At 38.0% G+C, this 22,870-nt stretch overlaps 1 protein-coding gene across 3 annotated transcripts in view; it reads right to left on the minus strand.

Annotated features, from left to right (window-relative positions):
• Window positions 1–22,870, minus strand: part of CTNNA2 (catenin (cadherin-associated protein), alpha 2) — a 1,195,405-nt gene that overhangs the window by 1,032,062 nt on the left and 140,473 nt on the right. The gene's annotated exons all lie outside the window — the stretch shown is intronic.

Genomic DNA, 22,870 nt, shown 5'->3' on the forward strand with positions numbered 1-22,870 from the left:
CTCATCTCTTTCAGAATTTTCCACAGTTTATTGTGATCCACACAGTCAAAGGCTTTGGCATAGTCAATAAAGCAGAAATAGATGTTTTTCTGGAACTCTCTTGCTTTTTCAATGATCCAGCGGATGTTGTCAATTTGATCTCTGGTTCCTCTGCCTTTTCCAAAACCAGCTTGAACATCTGGAAGTTCCTGCTTTAGGGAGCTTATAAAGACTATCTTTCCTTGTATGTGTCAACAGTCTATATATATTTTTATCAGAATGATACACTTCTAACACTTTTGGTGTTGACTAGTTGGCCTTTTATTCTATTTCTTTTTCCTGCAGTTTAGAGGCCATTAACCAAATACATACTAACACATCATTAGGTACTAAGAAGAGGAACCCACTCTCCTCTGACAAATCTTAGACTGTAGGTGGGGTTTCTCAAACTCAGCAGCATTGGCATTTTGGACCAGATCATTCTTTGTGTAAAGGGCTGTCCTATGCAAGTTTGGCGACATCCTTGATCTCTACCCACTAGATGCTGTAGCACGCCTCTCTAAATGTGACAACCAAAAATGTCTCCATACATTGTTAAATGTCCCTTGGGAGGAAAGGGCAAAACCATCTACTATTCTTGATCTATTCTGTCCAACAGAGAAACTATGCAAAATTAACTTCAATCACTTACCTGTGGAGTCTGAAAAAGAATACAAACACTTGGTGCCTCAGTCACACTGGTCACACTTTAGGTGCTCAACGGCCACATGGGGTCAGCACAGATATAAAATGTTCCCATCACTGCAGAACTGCGTAAAATCAAAAACTATGACAAATACAATAATGACAAAGAAATCATAATAATGGCACCATTCCAGGATATCTTCCACTATGGAACTTCAAATTGTTAGAAGATCAATTCCAATTTAATTCCTTCTTTAAAAGCTTCCTCATCTCAAACATTAATAAGAATTTCTAAGGAGCTTATTCCCAGTAGTTCAAAATGTGACTAATACTTAAGGATAATTTCAAATCATGTAATTATTAGATAGTCACAATGACAAAGCTGGGGTGTTAGTTAATCTCTGCTGCTGCTAAGTCGCTTCAGTCATGTCCGACTCTATGCAACCCCAGAGATGACAGCCCACCAGGCTCCCCCGTCCCTGGGATTCTCCAGGCAAGAACACTGGAGTGGGTTGCCATTTCCTTCTCCAATGCATGAAAGTGAAAAGTGAAAGTGAAGTCGCTCAGTTGTGTCTGACTCTCAGCGACCCCATGGACTGCAGCCTACCAGGCTCCTCCGTCCATGGGATTTTCCAGGCAAGAGTACTGGAGTGGGGTGCCATTGCCTTCTCCAAGTTAATCTCTACTAATAGCTAAATCAGAAAGAAGTGGGAAAAGAATCTTAAACAGGTATATAATCCAGCAATGTCTGAAGATTTGATCTCACTTGAGACCCTGTTAATTCAACCACAGGATGAAAACATCAATTGAACTTATGGAGAGCTTCACTTCGACAAAACCTGAAGTGGCCTGCACAGCCATCTAGCTTTGAGCACGTTGGCTCCTTAAGCATCTCAGACAGCTGGCCGAAGCGAAGTTTATTGATTAAAGGTCACTCCTTGTTTCAAGATCACCAGGTTACCCTCAACCTGGTGAGGTAACACAAGAGCAGGTTGAACAATAAAGAGGACAATGACAAATAGAAGTCAAGATTATGGGGTGATTATTACAGGAAATATAGAGGATCCTATGAAAAACTTTAAGAACATTCACACAAGCTGCCTCCAGCTTCACAATACCTGAGCTCTTACTGGTTGCATGTGAGTATGACTCTGAGAGACAGCATGGGTGTGTGTGTGTACAGATGCATGTGTGTGCTGGGGAAAAGCACCTTTGTGTATAAAGCTTCAAATTTAATAAATCTCTCAAAACACAACTAATATTCTCTCTCCAACCTTAATCCCCAAATTGAAGAAATGATATGCTGGGTGCTCAGTCGCTCAGTCATGTCTGACTCTTTGCAACACTATGGATTACAGTCAGCTAGTCTCATCTGTTCATGGGATTTCCTAGGCAAGAATACTGGAGTGAGTTGCCATTTCCTCCTCCAGGGGAATCTTCCTGACCCAGGGATCGAACCTGTATGTCTTGGATCTCCTGCATTGGCAGGTGGATTCTTTATGACCATGCTACCTGGGAAGCCTAATACTTCCTTTCAAATTTGCCAATTTTAGGCATGTGATGCTACTGTGGCCTCACTGATTCAGAAAGTAGTTGCTGACCATCAACTATGTCCTTCTTTCAGACATAAGTTCCCAGTAACAAATTCATTTTTTAAAAGTTCCTATTAAATGTAACACACATATTGACCATTGAAAATTTACACAAATAAGAACATTCTCAGAATAATTATAATCACAGAATGGCAGAAGGGCAAAAAATGACAAAGTAGGCTAGTAACAACACCAACAGAATAGAAAATACACCGTCAGAGTTATAAATTATAACTGGCTGGCTGCTCAAAAAGAGAAAGTACATCTCATGGAAATTCAGAAGTCTTTCTGGAGATGATCTTTAAACTACATTTTGAGGATTAGGTAGGATTCTGCCATATTCCCGTGGGAAGAAATGCTATTTCCAACTAAAGCCAACCTTTAACACAGAAGAAATAGTATGTGTTCTGAAGTGTGTGGTATAGGCTGGGATGTGGGGACAGATCTCACTGGACAGGTAGTCGGGGAGTTCAGTAACAGCTTTCAGCATCTCTCTCTTTTCTCCCTCTCTCCTCCCAAATAAAAAGACTCTTACTCAATGTGCATATGGAATTTATATTTAACAAGTTCCCCAGGCGATTTTAATGTACTACTAAAATTTGAAAACCATTTCAGGAAAAGAATATTTGAAAATAAGAAGTTAAGGAATGTCGTTAATTTGGATGGTTTTGGGGAAAAGTAACAGTGACTTTTGTCTCTGCAAATGTCTAACAAAGAGGGGAGATAATATTTTCTTCTGTAATTTTTAATGAAAATAAACATCATTTCAACCAATGATCAACAAGTGTTTATTTAGACAAATATTGAATTCAATACTTTTGCATGTATTATCAAAATCAGACTGTACACACTACTGAGCCAGCATCTGCAACCACTGGAGCCCCCACACCTAAAGCTGGTACTACATAACAAGAGGAGCCACTGAATGAGAAGCCTGTGTACTACAGCTAGAGAGTAGCCCCTACTCTCCGAAGCTAGAGAAGGCCTTCACACGGCAATGAAGACCTAGTACAGCCAAAAATAAACAAATACATAAAAACACTGTGTGCAAATATGTTTTTGAGGATAAAGTAAAAACTCACTGTCTTGCTGAAGAATGATGAAAGAAACAGATCTGATCCTTAATTTCCTATTCTTTTTCCTATCCACTTCCATAACCTCTAATACCTTCTACTATTTCTAAGACATAGGCTTACTGGATGGGGGATTCCCAGGTTGCTCAGTGGTAAAAGAATCTGCCTGCTGATGCAGGAGATGCAGGAGACACAGTTTCGATCTCTGGGTCAGGAAAATCCCCTGGAGGAAGAAATGGCAGCCCGCTCCAGTATTCTTGCCTGGGAAATCCCATGGAGAGAGGAACATGGCAGGCTATACTCCATGGGGTTGCAAAGTGTTAGACACAACTGAGCCACTAAGCATGCGCACACACCTAATGGATACCAGAGATACCGTAAGAGGCCCTCCAGACAAAACTACCCTGTCATCTCCCGGGTTTGGGGTGCATCTCTTCCTAGCTTGATGGATCACACCTAAGCCTTTCTGTTATCCCTTCAGCTTAGACAGACACTCTGATTGTTTCACACCCTTACCCATGGGACCACATGCTGGTCTTAGTCCAATCTAAGGGAAAAGACACTGCTAAGATCCTTGTCCTAAAGCTCCAGGAAAAATTTGCTATGTCACCCACTTCTTTCTTTTTTTCTGGACCCTCTACGGTCTCAAAGCTCTCTGGCCTCTGGAGGCTTGTTTTGTTGGTGGACCCTCAGCCTTATCAAAGAAGGCAAATTCTGTTTCTTACAAATGCAATTTTATGAAAGAAAAGTGAAAGTGAAAGTCACTCAGTCATGTCTGACTCTCTGTGACCCCATGGACTGTAGCCTGCCAGGCTCCTCTGTCCATGGGATTCCCCAGGCAAGAATACTGGAGTGGGTAGCCATTCTTTTCTTCAAGGGATCTTCCCAACACAGGACTTGGACCCAGGTCTCCCATATTGCAAGTGGATTCTTTACCATCTGATCAATCAGAGAAGCCCAATTTTATGAACTTTCATTTTAATATTCAATCCATCAGGACTGTAAGCACTACCCTAATCCTCATCATTTAACACAATAAAAGTTTATTTCTCTCTATTACTACTCCATTGAGGGACAAATGTGGGGTTGGAGAGACCTGATTATTTAAGGACCCACACACTTGAATCCTAAGGATCTCAGGGTCTTACACTGGATTCTCCTCCTCATGTAACACATAGGATAGAAGGTGGTAGAGGATCATATCAGTATTTCAGGGGCAGGGACTGGAAATGTTACATATCACATTTGTCAACATTCTATTAGCCATATCCCAGTCACACACCCTCAGCCACCTGCAGAGGAGGGTGGTAAATGTAGCTTACTTTTATGTCAGGAAGAAAATGAAATAGTTTGGTGAGCAGAGTCTACTATAGTTATGCCATCAGTACTGACAGCTGCTAATTATGCACTTTAATTATGGATCACTGTTACCTGCTTCATTATCAGTTTAGTCTGTTGCGGATTGTTTGAATAATGTTAGTGATACAAAACTTTTCAATAGCACTGTTGGTCTAAATTTTTCAATATTAGACTTCATGTTGTAATTCAAATAAGACTCTCCACATATTTATCGCAAATGTAAATACACTATATATTTTGATTATTTGAAAGATACTTCATTGGTAATATCTTGCCTGCCAGTCTGTGCTACTGAATAACTGGAAACACAGGCTTGTGTGTCTGTGCTCAGTCACTCAGGTCTGACTCTTTGTGACCCCACAGACTGTAGCCCACCAGTTTCCTCTGTCCATGGGATTTTCCCAGCAAGAATACTGGAATGGGCTGCTATTTCCTTCTCCAGGGGATCTTCCCCACCCCAGGATTGAACCCAGGTCTCCTGCACTGCAGGCGGGTTCTTTAACACTAAGCCACCAAGGAATCCCAGGAAGCACATGGCTAAAATAAGTGAAAAAAATTACTGGGTTAACTTTAAATTTAGAAGATAGTTTTTCATATGAAATATTTTGCTATGAAACACTTCTCAAATGGTTCAGATGGTAAAGAATCCACCTGCAATGCAGAAGACCTGGGTTCGATCTCTGGGTCCGGAAGAACCCCTGGAGAAGGGAATGGCTACCCACTCCAGTATTCTTGCCTGGGAAATCCTATGGACAGAGGAGCCTGGCAGGCTACAGTCCATGGGGTAATAAAGAGTCGGACATGACTGAGTGACTAACACATACACGTGCGTGTATGCACACACACGTGCACACACATACACACTTTGCTAATTAAAGGCAATTCATAAATGTTGCTCTGTGTGTGTGTGTGTGTATGTGTGTGTGTGCGCGCGCGCACGTGCGCACTAAGTCATTTCAGCTGTGTCCAAACTCTGTGCAATCCTATGGACCGTAGCCCTACAGGCTTCCCTGTCCATGGGATTCTCCAGGCAAGAATAGTGGAGTGGGTTGCCATGCCCTCTCCTCCAGGGGATCTTCCCAACCCAGGGATTGAACCTGTGTCTCTTGAGTCTCCTGCATTGGCAAGCAGGTTCTTTACCACTAGCACCACCTGGGAAGCCCATAAATGTTGCTAACCAATGTTTATTATAAATCATTCAACTAACTTCTCTACACTTTTTTTTATAACACTGAATTTTACTTTCTTCACTGGACAGTAGGAACTGGTAGCATCAGTGAAAATATTTTTTGTCCCTCCTATGTTGACCCACTAGGACAGTCACCTATCTGTGTAATTAACTGTGCAACCCCAAGGATGCCACTTTCCAGTATATCTTTGGGCCATTTTACTATTCTTATTTTTAAGGGGACAGGGTATAGATAGTATGAGATTTTGCCTAAATATGAGCTCTAATGCATTCCAAGTATCACACAGCCAACAAAGTTTTGAAATACAACTTCTATCCACTTGTGAAGTTGCTCAGTCGTGTCTGACTCATCGTGACCCCATGGACTGCAGCCTACCAGGCTCCTCCATCCATGGGATTTTCCAGGCAAGGGTTCTGGAGTGGGGTGCCATTGCCTTCTCCGATCCACTTGATTACTTCATATTAAACAATACAGGGAAAAAAAGGCATCATATCTGAAAACCCATCCTCTAGTCTTGATTCTCCTCTAATAGGCTATGAAATTTAGTGCATCTAATAAGCAATATCTAGGAGTCAGAGTCCTGGTCTTTAGAATATCACAAAATAATGCAACCCTCAAGTTCCTTTTCAGATCAAAAACTATGACTCTATGATGGTGGCTGTACCATAACACAGAAGGATGGTACTAGATATTACATTTGATGGTGACTTTCACAAAAATGGAAAAATGATACTACTATGCTGAGATGTTAAAAAGTATATAAGAAATAATAAGCAGTTTAGTACTTCTAAAGCATAGCCTACTTTTTTACTTTGTAAAGCCTTTCAAAATAAAAGGAAAAGCTGGAAATATAAACAGACAATATTGATAGTCAAGGTGAAAAAAACATACAAGTAACAAATGCCAAAATAGTTATTTTCTGGATGAAAAGGCAATGGAGGAGAAGCTACACACAAAGAAGCTGGGGATCAAAGTGTACAATAAATTCAAATCAATTTTTGCAGCATGAAAGAAAAATATTGGGGTCTGTGCAAGATGAAAATAAAGTTGAATTATTCAACAAAACACAGACCAAACTTAGCAGCATCAATCTTATTCTCTATCAGGAATAACTGGCTTGAGCTTATAACATTTTACAATAGAGAGATGTAAATGGAACATTATAAAAAACACAGACCAAAAATATTAGTGGCATAAATTTGATTAAGATGAAAAGAGAAAGGTAGAGTTGTTATCTAAATTGTCAATCACAAAAATTGTCAAGTAGGACTGTTTCTAAATATCTGAATGACATGAAAAATTCTTACAGCAAGACTCCCCAAAACTCAAAGTATTTGGTTAAAGTTCTAGTAAACTAATGGTTAATTCTGAAAGGTGTTTGTTCTAACCCTTGAAAGCATTTCTAAAATACCCTAATGTTTACTACTCTTAAAGTAGAATGTACTCATTTGCAATAAAAACAAACAACATAATATTGTGTAGATATATGAGTTATGGATAACTAAACTTCAGTAGATCTTGACTTAAGATCATTATCATTATTAGAGATATAAGATCATCATTTTTATATTATTATATGGATATAAGATCATTATTATTAAATTCGTATAACTGCATATTTCAGGATTTATGTTTTTCTTGAAAGCTGAGTATGGGGTAGAAAGGAGTAGAAAAATTTTGAATTATTTTAGTGGTTATTTTCATTTACTCAAGAGAGAACATTATAAATGAAGTATAAAGACTAATTACAGGTGTTGATTTTTAACCAGGTCCTGCAATAAATAGGTCAATTATCTACAAATTATTGCTAATATCTCTTTTAGGTTTATTGTTCAAGCTCGAGAACACTCTATGCAAGGGATATCTAATCCAGAACTGAAAAAAAAAAACTAATAAAAAGCATGAAATCTATTTATCTTCCTCAGATCACAATCCCCAAACAATGCAATGATCTGTTTCCCAATGCTGAAATAAAAGAATTAGAAGGGACTTCTGCAAGAAAGCTGTATTTTTCTTTAAAATGTTTATACCTCAGTTTTTGGTGTGTGTTTTTTTTTATTTTTTTCAGTGTTCTCCCTGGCACTTCCCTTGCCTTCACAATAAGAATAGAAGCTCCTCTGGAACATAATCATGTCTTGGTTGACTAAAAAAATCCAACACAGGCAATTAACAAATTGAAGGGCATCTTACAAGAAAGGAGAAAATATTTGCAAACCATGTATCTGATAGGGATTAATATCTAAAATATATAAGGAACTCATAAAATTCAATAGCGAAAAAAAAAAATCCAATTAAAACTACGTCCTAAACAAGGCATACGTCCTAAACAGACATTTTTTCCAATGAAGACAAACAGACGGTATATGAGTACTTGAAAATATGCTCAACAATGCTCATTGATCAGGGAAATGCAAATCGAGACCACAATAAGATATTACCTCACATCTCTTAGGATGTCTATTAGTAAAAGGACAAGTGAAAGCAAAGGTTGGAAAGGATAAATATGTGATGGAATATTATTCATCCTTTAGAAAGAAAGATATCCTACCATTTGTGACAACATGGATGAACCCTGAGGGCATCCATGAAATAAAATAAGTCTAACAGAAAAATGCAAACATTGTATGTTTTCACTTATATGTGGTATCTAGAAAAGCTGAACTCATACAGAGAACAAGTTAGTGCTTCCCAGAAGCTTGGGGTGGGGCAGATAAGGATATGCTGGTGAAAAGGTACAATTTCCAATTATAAAAAGAATACATTCTGGGGATGTGATGTACAGAATGGTGACTATAGTTAAAACATTGTATTTTATATGTGACAGTTGCTAGGAAAGTAGATCTGAAATAGTCTCACCATAACAATAACAACAAAATGCTAATTATATGAGGTGAAGTAGGTGTTAACTAACCTATTGTGATAAATGTTTTACAATATACTGGTATCAAATCTTCACATTGTATACTTAAGCAATATTATATGCCAACTATGTCTCAGTAAAATTAGAAAAATTATTTAAACAAAATCCAACATACAGAGCTGTGCATACTTCGTCTTAATTGTTCTTTTTCTTCCTTTTTCAAACAAGGCCAAAATATATAAGAGATATTAGAGAATAGCTCATTTGAAGATACTGTTTCTTAGATAAGAAATTAAGACCTGAGAGGAAGGTAAGCTTTCTCAGTGCCACACAGCTTGATTAATGATGAATCTATCTTTCTTGCTTCTCTTGAAGAAAACAAGCAAATACATGGACGTTCTCACGAGATTAATATACCAAGAACAACCTCCTGTTATTCAGAGCTTTTGGCAAGGAAAGGAGACATTAGTTATAATAATTACATTTATATTTTAAACACCATCTACTGTTTCAACAGAAGCCCGTAGAGAATTAAATTAATCTTTTCAGTTGTGATATTTAAGAAAATTACCAAAGCAGTAAGTTCATAAAGTCTACAACTGGATATAAACCAATTAGTTTTTCTTTTCGCCTATATTTAAAAAAAAAATCCCCCATATTCTAATGAATATAAATACTTAATATTTCTGATCTTTCATCCCTTAAATAGTCCCATAAGAAATTGCATCAGTGAACTATAATGCAATAATTATAAGGAGCTACAAACTGCAGCCCATTCAAATAGAGTGCACATTTTATGGGCTTTTTAAAAGGCAATATTACTAAGCATTTGTATGCTTTAAAAAGGCAATCACACTTGAGCTCAGATTTTATTCCATCCATGAGAGCAAAAATAATACAAAAAGAAATGGCATAAACACTGAAATACTTTATTTCAGCAATATGCACTGACTTACATAGCATCAATTATTTTTAGAAATTCAAACTAAGAGGCCAGATTGGCTTAATAGTGACAACAAATTTGTTGTTCTTTTTGGTTGTTAGAAGCATTTTTCAAAGGTAGGATTTCAAACAAATCAAGACAACAGTTCAGTATTTCTTTCTCATCCACATTAAAATGATATGAAATAAAATCTAAAACATGAATTAAATCAAAGATGGAAAAATTATCTAAATACTTACTTAGAATATATAGTAAGTCCCCTACACATGAACTTTCAAGTTGCAAACTTTGTATGTTCACATGTCCAATCATGTAAGTTAGTTCACAAGTCTGGCATACATTGTCACATGAGAGCATCCTCTACATGTGGTGTGCTTTTGTGTAGTTTACCGTACAGTACAGTATAGAGTACAGTAGTACAGTATCTTTATTTCAAGCCCAGGATGTCCAGAAGCATAAAAGCAGTGGTGATGTAGCTGGTACTGCTAGGAAGCTCCAAGCCATAATGATGGAATCAAAAGTAAAAATAACTGAGAGAGTGGAAAGAGGCAAAAAGATGGTAGACATGGCTTCTTCTTGTAACATGCATTGGTCAATCATCGACATCGACAAGATCATGGCACATGTAAAGTCTGCTGTGCCGATGATGTTGACAATAATAGTGAAGAAGCCTGGAAATATGATGGAGAAACTTCTCAGTGTGAGGATTCAGGATGCAGGATCAGCATCAGTGTCATGTTCCATTCAGCGTAATGCTGATTCAAGAGAAACCTAAAAGGTTCTATGAAGACTTGAAGAAGAAACATGGCAAAGAATTCAGAGAGCACATCTTTTAATGCCAGCTGCAGATGGTTTCATCCATTCAAGGGCACACTTTTATGTGTGCCTACCTTCATAAAAATAAGTGGGAAATCAGCCAGTGCAGATATGTAGCCTCCAGAAAATTTCCCAAAACGCATCAAGAAATTATCAATGAAGGTGCATATTTACCCAAGCAGGTTTTTATGTGGATTATATAGGACTGTAGTGGAGGAGGATGCCAGACCGAAATTATATCAGTAAGAAGGAAAAGTTGATGCCAGGCTATTAAGCAGCAAAGGATAGCATAACTCCGTTGGTTGGCAGCAATGTTTCTGGTGATAAGAAGTTGCAGTGCTCTTAGCTAACTACTTAAAGAACCTAAGTGCCCTTAAAATCGTAGCCAAGGGCTCTCTCCTTGTTGTGTGGAAGAGTAACCCCAAAGCCTGGGTTACACAGGCCATTTTCCAGGACTGATTTTTCCACCATTTTATCATGGAAGTAGAGAAGTATTTCAATCCTAAAGGAAATTAACCCTGAATATTTATTAGAAGGACTGATGCTGAAGCAGAAGCTTCAATACTTTGGTCACCTGATGTGAAGAGCTAACTCAATGGAAAGATTCTGATGCTGGAAAAGATTGAGGGCAGGAGGAAAAGGAGGTGATAGAGCATAGGATGGTTGGATGGTATCACCAACTCAACGGACAAAAGCTTGAGCAAACTCTGGGAGACAGTGAAGGACAGGGAAGCCTGGCACGTTACAGTCTATGAGGGCACGAAAAGTCTGACACAACTCAGTGACTGAACAACAACAAAGAAATATTGCTTGAAGAAGGAGATCCTATTCAACATTATTTTGCTACATGACAATGCTTCAGGCCACCCCCCATTTACTGATGACTTTCCTCCCGATGTCAAAGTAGTGAATCTGCCACTGAATACTATGTCACCCATCCAACCTATGGACCAGGGAGTTATAGCAAATTTCAATAAATATTTATGTCTCACTTTTGGCCAGACATTAAAGGCAAGTGATGAATCAGGAGAAACCTCGTGACAATTTTGGAAGGACTATAACATCTACAGGGTTGGGAAAATCCCCTGGAGAAGGGAAAGGCTATCCACCCTAGTATTCTTGCCTGAAGAATACCATGGACAGAGAAGCCTGGCAGGCTATAGTCCACAGGAACACAATTAGACATGACTTAGCAACTGATTCCCCCCCTCAACCTTTTATAAAATCTACAACGCCATAAAAACATTGACAGCTGTCACCATGAACGAGGTTTGAAAAAACATTTGTCCCCAGTTTGTTCATGATTTTTGTGAACTTGAGAAGGTGACTGAGGAGTCCAAGGAGACCTTCAGCGACACAGTAATGCTCAACGAAAAGCTGAAGCTGGATCTGCAAGAGATTGACTTCACTGAATTCCTTGCTGTGCACCACAAGAAGCTTACTAGTGAAAACCTAATGGAATTAGATGCCCAAAGAAAGGATAAAGGGAGACAAGAGCAAGAAGAAGTAACTGAAGAACTGAACAGATTCACAGTGAAGGAAATTGCAAAGGGATTGTCTTTATTTGAGGAGGCACTGTTCATTTTTGAGGCTCAGGACCCAAATGTGGAACAGTACACAAAGATTGCAGCAGACATTCAGAATGCAATCCAGTACTATCATATTATCTATGATGAGAAAAAAAAAGAGCTACTACACAGAAAGCACTGGATTGTTTTTTCAAGAGGATAGATAGAATTGAATCCAGCGAGGAACCAGAACCTGTGCCATCAACGTCAATGAGTGAAATTGCAGCTTGCCCTCATCTCCTATTGATGATTACCCTTCAGCTCTTCCACCTTCCACCTCCCCTCCCTCCTCCAGTCAGTAACTCTTCTTGTCTGTTCACTCGAAGACAGCCCTCGTCTGTCAGCTATTGTACTGTATTAATCTACTTTTCAAGGTATTGTACTATAAGTTTAAAAATAATGTCTTTTCTGTGTGTTTTTCTGTATTATTTGTATGAAAGTATTAAAAACCTATTACAATAAAATACTATATAACTGATTGTGTTAGTTCAGTATCTAGCTAACTTTGTTGAACTTATGAACAAACTGGACTTAAGAAAACTCAGAATGGAACTCGTTCATATATAGGGAACTTACTGTACAGTTTTTTGGCTTATATTTTAGTTTCATTTTTTAAAGCATGCCTTTAAAAGCAGTTGAATATTCACAAGTTCAATTTGAAAAGTGCTTCATGGATGTGGAACACATGTATACCTGTGGCGGATTCATTTTGATATTTGGCAAAACTAATACAATTATGTAAAGTTTTAAAAATAAAAATTAAAAAAAAAAGAAAAGTGCTTCATGTTTTCTCAAATTATCTCTTGGTATTTATCTAATTCTTAAAATTTTGTGGATTAGATGTTGTTGTTTAGTCACTAAATTGTGTCCAGCTCTTTGCAACCCCATGGACTGCAGCACACCAGACTCCCCTGTCCTTCACAATCTCCCAGAGTTTGCTCAAATCCATGTCCATTAAGTCAGTGATACCGTCCAACCATTTTATCCTCTGTTTCCCCTTCTCCTCTTGCACTCAATTTTTCCCAGCACCAGAGTCTTCTCCAATGAGTCAGCTCTTTGCATTAGGTGGTCAAAGTATTGGCCCACAGCCTCCAGAAGGAAAACCATAATCACAGAAAACTAACCAAAATGGTCACAGGGATCACAGCCTTCACTGAAGCTCTGAGCCATGCTGTGCAGGGCCACCCAAGATGGATGGGTCATGGTGGAGAGTTTTGACAAAACATGGTCCAATGGAGAAGGGAATGGCAAACCACTTCAGTATTCTTGCTCCAAGAACTCCGTGAGCAGTATGAAAAGCATTAGACGGAACTATATCATTATCTGACAAATAAGAATTCTGACACAAGATGTACAGTTGCACAAGATGGCTTTTGGCAGAACTAAACCTCCACTGTCCCCCCAAAACACATATGAAAACTACAAGGCCCCTCGTCTGGCATCTGTAACACCACAGTCTTCATTTGGTAGGTCGGTTAAGGGTCTTTCAAGTGATATCCAGCACCAAATGGCAACATATTCCCAAGGGAAAGTTCACAAACACTGCATAATATGGAGGTTTACAAAAAACATAGTCTCATCTATATGTAATCATTTCATATTCAGAAAAGTCATCATTAACTATCACCCATGATGAGGATTAGTCTAACTTATCAACCTGGTCAGACTATGGCACCTAGTTATTTAATCAAGCACTAATACAGGTGAAGCCATCATAGTATTTTGTAGATGTGGTGAAAATCTATTATTCGTTTATTTTAAGTAAAGAAGACTACCCTTGATAATGTGGGTGGGCCTCACCCAATTGATTGGAAGTCTTTAAAAGCAAAACCAAAGCACTGCCCTAAGAAAGTAGAAGAAATTATGCCTCAAGACTGAAGCACTGACTCCTGTCTGTTTCCAGTCCACCAGCACCCCCTCACTTGCAAACCTCTACAATCACAGGAACCAATTCCTTAAAATAAATCTAATTTAGGCTCCTCCCCCATAAAATATGTATTTTTTTCTACCTTGTTCTTTATGGAGGGATTAGAAAAGGCCTTTCTGAATAAGTGTTTTAAATTAGCATTTATATAATACTTACTACGTGTCAGTCGTTGATTTAACTACTTTGTCTATATCTACTACTACCCCATAAGACAGATACTATAATTACTTAGAATGTACAGATACTGAAACTGAGGCCTATGGGAAATTAAGTGACTTATCACACAGTTGGTAAGTGCTAGAGTGACGTTTCAAATTTGGTTTGTCTTGTTTCATAACTTACATTATAGCTAAATGCTATATTGCCTTAAAATGGACGGATTTAGGATATATTTTTGAGTTAGGCTGATAACATTAAATTATGGTTTGGATGTGAGGGGGAAAAGGAATAAAGTATAACTCACTCTACTGACTGAAGCAACTGTTAGTCCCATGCCTCAATGGGGAAAAATAAAGGAAGGTGTATTTGGAGAAATATTACACAGATTTACCTACAGCCAAGATCCAGAGGTAAACATTTTAGAGTCTCAAATACAGATTGAGATGATTGACAAACAAGAAGAGAAAGCCCAAGTCTGAGCCTTGACACCCAAAATTTAGAATCTTAAGCAGACATGGAACCAGAAGAAGTGGAGGAAAGAAGATACTGTGAAAGTCAAGAGTCATGAGAAAAAGTGGGTGACCCAGGAGAAAAAGGTGGTTGTCAACTCCATATGATGCTGGAGGCTGAGCAAAGCTATAGAGAGAAATGGACAGATACGACCAACAAGTGAACCTAGTGACTGACCAGAGTACATTCCACAGAGTGGTCAGTCTGAAAGCCAGGACAGTGTGGGTGAAAGAGAGACCATTCATAGCACATTTATTTTAAAAACTCATGGGAAATAGATTCTTGATAGGACAAGTACATCACACTGTTAATGCCAGACTTAGGTGGCAGTTTTGCTCATATAGGATTCCCTATAAAACTGTTCAACTTCTGAACATTTTCATAATAAAATGATGGGGGAAATGTACAGAAAATATGGACATCAAAGTCAGGACTGTGGTTCCCTGGCCAAGCTGAGCAGTGGCAGCAGGAAGGGAAGGAAATATGGACATTGAGGTGTAAGCAGGCAGCTCCCACTGCATGGACAAAGTTTTCTTTCTTGAGCAAAGGGTATACTGGACTTCCTGACATTCCTCATGTGGTTCTGTATTTATTATATTGCACAATAAAAAGAAAAGTGACTGTGGGGCAAGGAAATTGTACAAGTGAGTATGGATTACTCTTCGAAAAGTTTTATTTTAAAAAGGCAGAAAAATGGGGTTGTTGGAAGGCATCTACAGTTAGGTAAGAGTTTCTGTTTGTTTTAACCTATCACACATTTGCATGTTGCTTGAACTATTTCAGTAGAAAAGAAGAAATTCCAGAGTTGAATGATATCACGAAAACTGAATCATCCAAAAGGTGACAGGGGAAGGGACCAGAAGCTCCAGTGGCAGGATTGGCTTTGGGAGAAGGAGTGGCTCTTCATTCTTTACTGACCCATGGAAACGAGAGAACAGGTAAACAGTATCAGGCAGTGAGTCTTGGTTTAAAAAGAAGTCATTCATCTGACGGCTTTCATACCTGCCCTTTTCTCTCCAATTTAACAGAATGGACATGATTAGCTTTTAATAATTAAGATGTCTCCCTGGTTAGCTTTCCCATGTTGGGATGGCATCTCCATAATTTATTGTAAGATCTGATTTTTCCATACTGCCTACTGTATGTCTCCTGAAGTCTGATCTTCTAGGACTTTATATTAACATGCACTTAGCCAGATTCAGCATGGTTTTAAAAGCTGTTTGCCTAGCCTGTTTATTTTCTTTTCCAAAAACAGGCTCACTCAGTCTCTATGTCAGAGGGATCCACTACTAATGAAGACGACCTGCGTTACATCAAGTTGCCGGCATGTATCATAATTAGGGATGCATCAGTGAATCAGCTTCATTTTGAACAATCTTATCCTGTTGTTTTTCAAGATGTTTATGTCAAATGCATTTTTTATTGAATTACAGACTTAGCTATTAGGGAGGAAGTGCTTGATAACCAGGTTTCTTTATGTAATGTAGCATATTTCCTTTCATGCATGGTAAGAATCAGATGCTGTAATTTTAGCTTAAAGCAAGGTGAACTTCAAAAGAAATGGAGGTTATTTAGACATCTACCTGAAAAATTATTTTTAATTTTTTAATTAAAATATCATAAAACTTTATATTTACAACCAGTCTGTTATAAAGCACAAGGGCCCAATGTGTTGCTCAATGTAGCAAGTACCATAACAATGATGATAATGATAAAGATGATAGCCACCAGGCTTTTAAAGCTTGCAGCTGCTAGAGCTGACGCTAAGTACTTCACGAGCATCCTGTCATCTGCACTCCACAAGAGTCCTGGAAGTGTGTGTATGCATAGCCCCACTTAATTCATGCAAACACTAGGGCAGAGGATAAGTAGCTTGCTCACATCACACAGCTCATGCAGCAAGAAAACTGCGATATGGAATCTGACTCTAGTGGAACCACTGCCGCCACCACCCATTCTGCCCCTTCCTGACATCTAGCCCATTCCAAGTTGGAATGGTATAAATAGCATGCTGGGGCATTAATGTGTTTCTTGGCTCCTCTTTAGTTTTCAAACGTTGTTTTTTTCTTCTTTTCCATGGATTTCTATTTTCTTTCTTACTGTGCTCTGTATATCCCTGTAAGCCTCTTTAAATCTTTTCTGTGAAAGCAAGAATGGTTTGACAAGTCTGGATAAAGAGTATTAAAAAGAATAGACCTCAGTTGGTAATAGTTGACTTCCCATTTTTACATTTATGTAGATGTATAATTTACCATCCTTTGCAAGTCAATTTAAGGATAAGAATATTTCAGCATCCACACTGCATTTGTTCTTGTCGTTTTGCTAAGCTATATACAAAAGGATTTGTTATTTTGGTTTTTCACTATTGTGCTCAGCTCAACTAATAATGTATCAATATTGGTTCATTAACTCTCACAAACATATCATAATGATATTAGATGTTAATAATAGGAAAACTGGATGTAGGGTTATGGAAGTTTTCTGTATTACCTTTGCAAATTTCATGAACATCTAAAACTATTCTTAAAGTGTATTTTATTTTTTTTAATGCAAGAAGGTTAGGTGAATTTTTAGAGACATGAGTTTTCAAATCAGTAGGGTAAATCCCTAGGACTGAGATTGATGTGTTGTATGGTATTTCTATTTTTAGCTGTATTTTAAAACCAATGCCAAACTCTCTTCCAAAGAGGCTATCTCATTTTGCATCTGAATGAACAAGAGTTGTCTATTGTTCCACATCCTCACCAGAATTTGTTATTGTTAATTTGGGGGATTTAATTGATTCTAGTAGGCATACAATGAAATCTCTTTCTTGTATTAATTTGCATTTTCCTAATGATAAAAGATGTTGAGCATTTTTTTCATATGTTTGCCATCTGCATGTCTTCATTGGTGACCTATCTTTTCAGGTTATTTGCCCATTTTTGAATCTGGTGGTTCCTCTTCTTATTGTTGAATTTTAAGAGTTCTTTATACAGTAATATAAGTCCTTTACCAGATATATGACTTGCAAATATTTTCTCTAGGTCTATGATTTTCCTTCACTGTCTTTTGCAGAGAAAAAGAGTTCAAGTTCTACTTATCAATTTATCTTTCATTTATCATACTTTTGGTGGTTCCATTTGTAATTGCACTTCTATAGCCTGAAATCATCACTCTGCTTATTTTTTTAATTAGTTATCTGTCTCATATCAGAATGTAATATTCTTATAGGCAGAAAATGTCTGCTTTCTTTTATCTTTTAAACTCCCAGCTCTTTGACAATACATGTGCAAAATACATACTTAATAAATATTTGTTGAATTTGTAAATTAATGGACATGAAGTTCTTTCAGCATCAGTATGGATAAAAACATTTGAAATGACTAATGGAATAACATTGCCAACTAAAAATTGTCATTTGCCATCTGCCTCTACAAGGATCAGGTCACTAGCCACTGCAGTTACTGTTTTTCAACACCCCCTGAAAGGAGGTCAAGAATATGCTCTGGGAAAATACAGGCAGAACAGGCTTCTGATACTTAGGTATTTTCAGGAAAAGATTTTATTAGCTCAATTGCTTATATCCTCTTACATCTAGAAAAACACTAAAATCATTAATGGATGAACAGCAACCTTCTTATGACTAACAACAACCTCTGCCAAAATATGTGGTCGATTGCACATATCCTCCTTCACCAAAATCGTATATATACACTGACAAACTCCAACCCCAATCCAGAGCAGTTCCTCAGAGCTATCTGAGAGTCTGTCTCCCAGGCTATAGTTCTCATTTTGCTAAAAATAAAATTTAACTCACAACTCTCATGTTGTGCATTTTTTTCAGTCAGCAGTGTTAAGAAAATACAGATAAAGTATATTACAAATGCAATAACAACCAATAGATGGAAGCTATTATGTTTATTATTCTTGCTGAAACATTACAGCATTTTAAAAAGTCAAGGTCTCCAGAAAGAGGGGTAAGATGAAAGAGCTGTCTAGTGTTCTTTCTCGAGTGTGAGTACTCATTCACTCAGTCGTGTCTGACTCTTTGTGACCCAATAGACTATAGGCTACCAGGCTTCTCAGTCCATGGAATTCTCCAGGCCAGAATACTGGAGTATGTTGCCATTTTCTACCCCAGGGTATCTTCCCAACCCAGGAATTGAACCTATGTCTCTTGCATCTTCTTGCATCTTGCATAGGCAGGTGGATTCTTTATCACTGAGCCACCTGGGAACCCCTCTGTTATCTCTTAATACGTTGCAACAAAAGCCATAAACAGGGCTCCAGTTTCAAGTAGTGTATTCCTGGGCTTGCAACTAGCAAAAAATTTTGCACACAGGATATTTTATTTAACAAAACATGCAATACGTAAAAGTATTACAAATGGTAAAATTTGTATTAAGATGAATCCTAAGGTATATGGCATTTTCACATTTATGCACTTTTTCTTCATGATATTTTCACATCAAACCTCTTATCATTTTTGTCATTGTATATATCTCTAGGTTTTTATATTTTTAACTTGTATTAAAGCTGCTGAGGATTTATCTCATTCCTGGATAGCATCCTTTTCAATGGAAATAAAGGCTTTAATTAAAGATGATTTGTATAAAGATGCAATACACTTAGGCTATTAGCAATTCTCAAAATTTGGAAGCATAAGATTCACTTGGTTCCTATCTGGAAATAAAGATTCCCAGTATTACTCCAGCTACACTGAATCTAAGTTTGTGGCTGTGTGTGTGTTAGTCACTCAGTTGTGTCCAACTCTCTGTGACCCCACGGACTGTAGCCCACCAGCCTCCTCTATTCATGGAATTTTTCAGGCAAGAATACTGGAGTAGATAGCCATTCTCTTCTCCAAGGGATCTTCTCAAGCAGGGATCAAACCCAGGTCTCCTGAATTGAAAGCAGAATCTTTACTGTCTGAGCCATCTGGGAAGCTTTTGGCTAGGCAGGAATACAAACTTTTATGGATAGCTCTCATCCTCACCCAGGTAATTCTGAACTGTGTGGTCTGTGAACTTCACTCTGAGGAACGCTTGTGAAAAAAGCTTCTATAAAGGAGGGAAAGAGGCACCTTGGGAGGGACAGTGAACAGTGGTATGTGGACACAACAGATGATCACCAGATCCTTGATTCAGCTGCACTGAGACTGAAAAGACACTCACCATACCAACTTCAAGGTCTTCTCTTCACTCGATCTAATAAACATGTATCTGCTATATTACTTGAATATTATTTTTTAAATAATATTATTTTTTAAATTAATGGATCTACACTCAGCAGAATACAGATTCCAAGTGGGGCAGGAAAGAGGAGACTGCCTTCCTTCTTCCAGAACTGGACTGCGTTGATTTACATATTAATATGTAATATAAATATGGTGGCTGAAGGAAGAGAGGCAGGATTCCAATGTGACATTCCAACAAAGCTTCTTGTCCAGGGAAATAGGGCTTCCCAAGTGGTGCTAGCGGTAAAGAACCCACCCACCAATGCAGGAGACGCAGGTTTGATCCCTGGTTCCAGAATATCCCCTGGAGTAGGAAATGGCATCCCACTCCAGTATTCTTGCCTGGAGAATTCCATGAGGAGAGAAGCCTGGTGGATTACAGTCCATGGGGTCCCAGAGGGTCAGACACACCCGAGTAACTGAGCATGCCCATCCAGGGAAATGGCTTTTGATCAGATCTAAGTTGGGGGATTCACACAGTTGATATAAACAAAAGCTTCTGTTGGACAGCTTATTGCACCATCACACCATCCTAATACCAAAATGGATGGGGAGGGAGAAAGCTACCAGGCTGTCTTGACCCTTTTGTAATCCCATGGACTGCAGCCCAACAGTCTCTTCTGGTCATGGAATTTTTCAGGCAAGAATACTGGAGTGGGGTGCCATTTCCTACTCCAGGGGATTTTCCCAACCCAAGGATCAAACCTGGGTCTCCTGTTTCTCTTATATTGGCAGGCAGATACTTTACCACTTGTACCACCTGGGAAACCCACCAGATCATCAAGAGGCAAAGATTTATTCCTTCTCAGAGATGTGAGGACACCTTTCTCTCACACTCTATTATTTTTTCTCAGTCTTGTTCTGTCTGTCTCTGCCCACTGGTTATTAGTTACTCAATAAATATTGATTGGGTAAAATAGTAATTATAATAATGAAACTAGTTGATATAACTATATCACTCCACATTTTAAGTTGTATCAAAACAAAGAAAAGCTTCACTGAGCAGTGAAAGCTCTGATCATCTCTTTGATTTGGAAATATTTTCATGAAGAAGCTACCTCTTTCATCTGTACCTCTTTAATCTGTCCACTTTGCTCCACGAGATCCTTCTTAATGATGGGTTAAGGCCTTGTACATTTCTATCTACACTATGGCCAGATACATCTTATTGGCTGGGCCATGTCTTAATTGTTTTGCCCAGATAGAGAGTGAGCTGTTGACTGAAGACAGGAAACAAAAGAAGTTGCTCCAACAATTAAGAGGGTGTGGAAATACAATAATGAAATAGTACAGAAGCAACTGCTGGGTTACACCATTAAAGGAACCCGCTTATTGGGCAAAGGTGGACAGTGTCTATCTTTCAAAGGACAGATTATGGATTTCCTTCAAGTCTAAGAAAATTCACAAAGAAAATATGTGAGCATTTCGTTCTAGCAGATGTTGTTACACACCAAATAAACAAATTAAATTAAAAAATTCTTAGATAATTAGCCTGTTATAAATTGGCCTTTTTAACTGCATCCAAGGAAGGAATAACAATCAGTTGTATTCAATAAATGCAATTTTTTGAAATGTGAGAGAGTCACACAGATGCTAGCAACAGACAAAAAAATATAAAAGCATCTACAAAAGTGTTCAACTATCAGATATCCATGGTCTGTTAAAATCACTTCCTTTTTCATTCAAAATAATTGAGATCACTTCATCCAAACTGCTTTTGTTTTGATGTTTTCTATAGAACCCATTGTTGGGTATATCTCTCTTTCCTACTAGCTTTGGAGATAAAGAAATCTGCATCACCTCATGTGACCAACCTGCATTTTGTCCCTTTGTATCCACAATTCACCTACCAGTGGCTCCCTCTCTTGATACAGGCTCTGACACTTCTGAATTAGGCTGAACAAAACAAGCAGGCAAGCAAACAATCATATTCTCTGCTTGTCCACAACACTTTCTCCAATTACTCTTCTATTTCTCTCCTTCCATTCTGAGACAATGTTCAGGGTCAGGCATTAAGTGTTCTCATGGGTCAGGCACTGTGCCAGTCTTCAGAGGTGAGATAAATAACAAAATAAATAACAAAATGATAACACATAGTCCCTCATTTGAGTCCAAAACTACCTTAAGGGAAAAAAAAGAGAAAATGTGCAGTATATAGTGCAATAATGATCAAAGAAGGGGATGGGCAGATTTCCTGCCTACATTCTTTACTATGCAATCTACTCTCTTCTTTTAGCATTTTTTTTTTTTTTTTTTAGGTATGATCCAGGTAGCCTCCTGAAAATGTACTTTAAATACAATTAATAGCATATTTCTAGCAAAATCCAAGGTGTTTTCTCATTAACTATCCTCCATGATCGCAGAAGAATTTGACCTGATTGCAACAGCATTCCCAGTTTGGATTGATCACTGTCTTTTTCGCAGAATATTCTATTCTCCTGGATTCAAGATTCTGTACTCTGTTTGCTCTCTGGTCACATTTCAAGGCATGCCTTTCCTCTCTGATTCATTTCTATCCCATTTTCAGCATTAATGCAGCTTTTCTTCTAAAACTAAACCTCTTTCCTTCTCTATCTATTGGAAAGTACTATACTCAAAGGAAGCTCTGATTCTGAAGGCTCTATTTATCACCTCCAAAAACTTTCAAATTTCAGATTTCCCAAAGTTGCAGATGACACCATCCTTATGGCAGAAAGTGAAGAAGAACTAAAGAGCCTCTTGATGAAAATGAAAGAGAAGAGTGAAAAAGTTGGCTTAAAAATCAAGTATTACTCAGCCATTAAAAAGAATACATTTGAATCAGTTCTAATGAGGTGGATGAAATTGGAGCCTATTATACAGAGTGAAGTAAGCCAGAAAGAAAAACATCAATACAGTATACTAATGCATATATATGGAATTTAGAAAGATGGTAACAATAATCCTGTATACGAGACAGCAAAAGAGACACTGATGTATACAACAGTCTTTTGGACTCTGTGGGAGAGGGAGA

The sequence above is a fragment of the Bison bison genome, unplaced genomic scaffold, assembly GCF_000754665.1.
Source record: "Bison bison bison isolate TAMUID 2011002044 unplaced genomic scaffold, Bison_UMD1.0 scf7180017864489, whole genome shotgun sequence".
In the NCBI taxonomy this organism is placed as follows: domain Eukaryota; kingdom Metazoa; phylum Chordata; class Mammalia; order Artiodactyla; family Bovidae; genus Bison; species Bison bison.